Here is a 5,047-nt window from a genome sequence, read left to right on the forward strand (position 1 = left end):
CTAAGAATAGGATTTTATCAATCCAAGACTGTAGAGAAAACGCTCTGACTTTGATTTGAAGAGATCACCAAGGGAGAATCGGATGGCAGGTTCCCTTGGAGGAGATTTTGTATGCATACAGTCGTCTTTTACTTGCAAGATTTTTAGTCCAATTTCTTGGCGAACAACTTCTACTGTCTTGGCATCAACGGGGTTTCCAGCTGTATCAGTCACATAGAACACATCAGCTACCTTATCACCCCGCGTTGACACCTCTGCTCTTGTAACTGACATCCCATTTTCTCTAAATATGCGAGTCACCTCCGACAGAAGCCCAACACGGTCGTTGGTGCAGAGCTCCAGTCGCATACCCTGAATTCATAAAATATCATCAACAAAACTCACACTAAGCTGACTAAAATTTAAAAAGGATCAAATTTGAATGCACCGGGAATCCCAAGTCTTAGGGTTTTGAATAAATTTCCACCATGGATCCGATCCTTGGACTCATACCTTTGATGTTCTTCGTCTAATGGCAGCCTCCAAACACTGAATCACACGCTTCTTCTCTGCTTCTGAATACACGGGGCAACCATCAGTATGCCTGATTTAGTACTCCTGTATCACAAAAGAAAGAACGGAAATAAATACCCCAACTCTTCTTTAACCTAATTTAGATTCAATATTAATCCCATTAGGGATGTGATCTGAAACCACCTATACCTGGTTTAACAAAATCAAATTGGGAAATAAACATTTGAAAAAAAACAAAGATCCTATGAAAAATCAAGTCCCTTGTAAGAAACCATAACGATTAGATAGTAAAACCGTATAGTGCATATTCAGATTGCAATTACAGAGATCAACAGAGAACTCATTGAGAGCAACAGAGATCCAGATCAAAAAGCAGACAAGTTTACAAAACATCAAATACCTTCTGTCCTGCCAATTACCAAACAAATAAACTGTATAATCCCCTGAATCTCTATTAACTTGCAGCTCAGCTGTTCCATGAACAATGAGACAGTTGACAAATTTATCACAGCCTCTAGCATGTGGACGTATCCTTGGCAAACGTTTGAACTTGGCAGTGAGAGGATTGACAACAAATAAAGTAAAGTCAGACCGAGCCACCAAAAATAAACCATCACAGGCAGCCTTGAGACCTAGGGTCTTCATGCCCATTATTTGACAAAATAAAGATATTGTGAATCTTCTTGTTCATAGTAAAATAGTGTATGTGGAGGCTTCATGCCCATTATTTGACAAAATAAAGATATTGTGAATCTTATTTATTGCAAGATAAGTGATCACATCATTAATATTTTTGCAGAGTCATTAACAAAAGACAAGTTTACGAAACTTTGAACTATGTTTTGGATTTAAAAAATTGCAATCATGGTAGAGTGTACAAAAGTTTCAGATAGTTGTGTTGACAAATGAGCATTGAAACATCAATTTCATCATACAATTTGACCTTTTATGGATATTGTTGATTCACAATGGAAGGTCAAATTACTAATTGGTTAGATTCGTCCAAGGTCCCCAAGTTATGCAAGTCGAAGTATCTAAGATAGGTCCCCAAGCTTTGCAAGTCAAAGTATCTAAGATAGGTCCCCAAGCTTTGCAAGTCAAAGTATCTAAGATAGGTCCCCAAGCTTTGCAAATCAAAGTATCTGAGATGAAGATCCAAATGCATTTAAGATGATTAACGTTGATTGTTTTTCCTATTTTAAATGAGTTACTTTTAATTTTAAGCCATATATAAATCATACCGATTGTCTTATCATTAAAATTATTTAGTTATCCATTTTATGTCAGGCAATGCTTACTTGTACTTCAACACTGTAAAGATATCTTTGAACACAACATTTTCTTGAAATTCATTATTCTTCGTTCCTGTAAGTCCACGACTCTCTAACAACCATTACCATTGACTTGAGGACATTTAAAGAACATTGTGATATACTTAAAACCCTAGTTTTAAAAATAAGACATAAATTCCTTGAGAATTCACTTTCTTTAGATCCTTTGAAAGCTCATTTCCATAGGAGTTCACGATTTGTTGTTAACTATCCTCGGCTGCACTTGGAGATGATACAACGCATAGCAACCTCCCGTGAAATAACAACAGAAATCTTATAAATCAGACAGAGCAAATCAACATTGCCACGAAATACTTGAAGTATCATCATCGCGGTTACTTCATAAAAAGTGCCAAACATAATACAAAGAACAATAGCACAAACAAGCACCACACACATTTGTAATAAACTTTTATTATTATGGGCTGATAAAGAAACAGAGGATACAGAGCTATGCAGAGGCCAACCCCCAGTCGAGTCGATCACAAACAATGAACTATGATCATCCAGAGGCCAACTCCATTGAATTTGCTATACCATTATTTACATATTTTACATCATCAATACAACGGTATAAGAAGTGCAAGTGATCAGAAGTGCCAGTGGATTCAAATGATTTAAGAAAGAAGGGGGAAGCACTGTATTAGCTGAACCAGCGAAAACATACCACTGACCAGGAATCTCTAAACAGAAAGCCAAGTGAGATGAACCAAACTGTTTCAGTGTCTATGTATATTAAATCTGGACAATGAGTGAAGATAAATATCTGAATTAATGGCCGACATATGATATTTTAGATATACAATCTTGTGCTTAAAGAACCCCCCAAGTGCATCTCAGAGCAATCAAAAGTGTCGTAGAGCACCTAATGTTCCAAGAGAGATATGTTATTCTGAATAAAAAGAGCTGACAATAAGTTGCAACCAAAGCCAGAAAGCATGTATAATATGAATGAAACATGGATATCTGAGATGTGCATTCCTCAAATCATTTTCCCCAGGCTAAAAGATGTGAATCTCTCCGATAATTTTATGTTAATGAATATTTACAGCTTGCCACTAGCTCTCTCAAGAACATGGGAAAGAAACTAATAAATACTCTCTTTGATTACATTAGGAGTAATAATGGAAGGAATAAACACTACAATTGAGACTCCTGGTGCTAGATCAACTTATGAAACAACATAATCAACTTCTTCAACTCGACCAATCAACTACTCATGAATAAGTCATACCCATATGAAAGAGAACGAGATCCCTCATATAGAGAACCAGAGTCAGAGTTTTCATAGTTTATAGAGAAAGACCCGGAACCACCAATAGCCGTGGGAGAGGCAGTTGACCGAGTGAAAGCAGCACCAATAGCATAGGTAGAGCCAGTTCCAAGCGCAGCACCACCGGATAGTCGATCCAGCAGTTGCTTTAGTCTATTATTTTGGTTATGCTTTTGATTATGGTGGTTTAGCCCTTTATGATCCACTTGAACCAGTCGATTAAGCTGTAGATTCTGTTCAAGATACATAGCTAGTAGTTGACCTTGATCCAACAACAGAAGCCAGGGTATATGCATCAGTAGATCCATCAGTAGCTTACCCACTACCACCTTGCCCAGATCCATCAGTATACCCTGCATAGGCAGAGCTATAACCAGTGAGTCACGCTGGCCCCTAATGGAAAGTTTTCTGTTGAAACCAGGCTGGCCGGCACCTTTTGGTTATCTGGCCCCTGAATACGCAGGTAAGCATGGAATCACTCCATTTCATTCCATCAATCTAGCTTTGTTGGAATTCAGTAGCTTTGTTTTGTTTCATTCCATCAATTTAGGTTTGTTGGAATTCACTAGCTTTGATTTGGCTTCATCCACACTTGATAACAACAAGGGCTTGCCGGCACAAGAATCATACATGAGCTGAAGACACTTACCATAAATCTGGTCACTGTGACCAGTTGTTATCGTAATTTCGATAGGTAATTTCTCAGAACATCAATGCTCCGTAGATCATGCAGCAACATTAATACAACATTTCTCTTGCGTCACCGCTCCGCAGGTCGAGTTGAATTTTCGTTCTGTAATCCTGATATTGGCGCCTTCTGTAATCTTGGACCGCTGAAATTTAGCGCTGAATCATTATTTCGTTGTAGAAACTGTGGTGAACTTGTAAGCTATTTTTCGTTTCAATACATGAGTCTCAAAAGATAATCAATTGAAACAAAGGATGGAGCAGGGTTTCTTCATTGATTTTTGTACTATTCGTCGAGGAAACTGTTAACAAATGGGGATTCAGTCTCGCAGATTTACAAGTAAGAAAGAAGCTGATGAAGGGTTTTACGTCGTTGTTTCATTCCCTATTTAATGAGGTGCACGAAGAGTGGGAGGGCTTCCTTGGACCAATACATATTTGGCAGGTATTTCTTAAATGTAAATGAAATTCTGGTCATATTTTGCTTAATAGGAGCTTGGAATGCATGATGAATTTATTTGATTGCGTAGAAAAACGAAGTCATTGAGAAAGATAGCAGAGGTATAGTTTCTGCGAACTTTAGCTGAATTCAAATAATAACATCAATGGTATAATAGCATTTTCCTTTATATTATTCATGTTTGCATTTCTCCATGCTAGGATTTTGTGTTCTCTGAACTGTCTGACTCAAACAAAGGACTTCTATTTCTAAATTCTCTGAGCTGTTTGATTCGGAGTCCAGACAAAGGACTATTACTTAAAAAGAATACAAAATGTGATAAGTTTTCAGTATGGCATCCTTTTGATAAATGTTCCAACTGGGACAGTGCATGGATGACCGTGTTGTACCCTATCCCTTCAATGATTATGCAAAATGTATGGTTCCAGGGGCCACTCTTCTTAAATTGATCGTTGAAGGTCAGTTTTCATATGTGATCAATGCCATAGGGAAATATTTGTTACCCTCTTTGGAATTCCAAAAGGTACAATCAATGAAAGGCTTGTTACAGAATCAGTAGAAAATGGATATTGTAAGGAGATGATTAAATATATCTTGCAAAATAGTTAACCTGCATTGTTGTAGGTTCCTACTGGCTTTTTTACTAACAGGAACTCTGCAGCACAATAACCAAATCTGGTTACAGAAGCTGTAGCTTTAGTGAAGAATCATACATGTAAATTTGTGTGATGAGAGCATTACTTGGTCGGATAAATGTAAATTTGTGTGATGAGAGCATTACTT

At 37.4% G+C, this 5,047-nt stretch overlaps 1 pseudogene; it reads right to left on the minus strand.

Annotated features, from left to right (window-relative positions):
• Nucleotides 1-1,164, minus strand: LOC149263531 (ACT domain-containing protein ACR4 pseudogene; annotated as a pseudogene).
• Between the last annotated feature and the right edge of the window lie 3,883 nt (nt 1,165-5,047).

Source organism: Pinus tabuliformis, chromosome 6 (assembly GCF_031772625.1).
Source record: "Pinus tabuliformis cultivar Carrire ecotype Pingquan chromosome 6, CPIR1, whole genome shotgun sequence".
NCBI lineage: Eukaryota > Viridiplantae > Streptophyta > Pinopsida > Pinales > Pinaceae > Pinus > Pinus tabuliformis.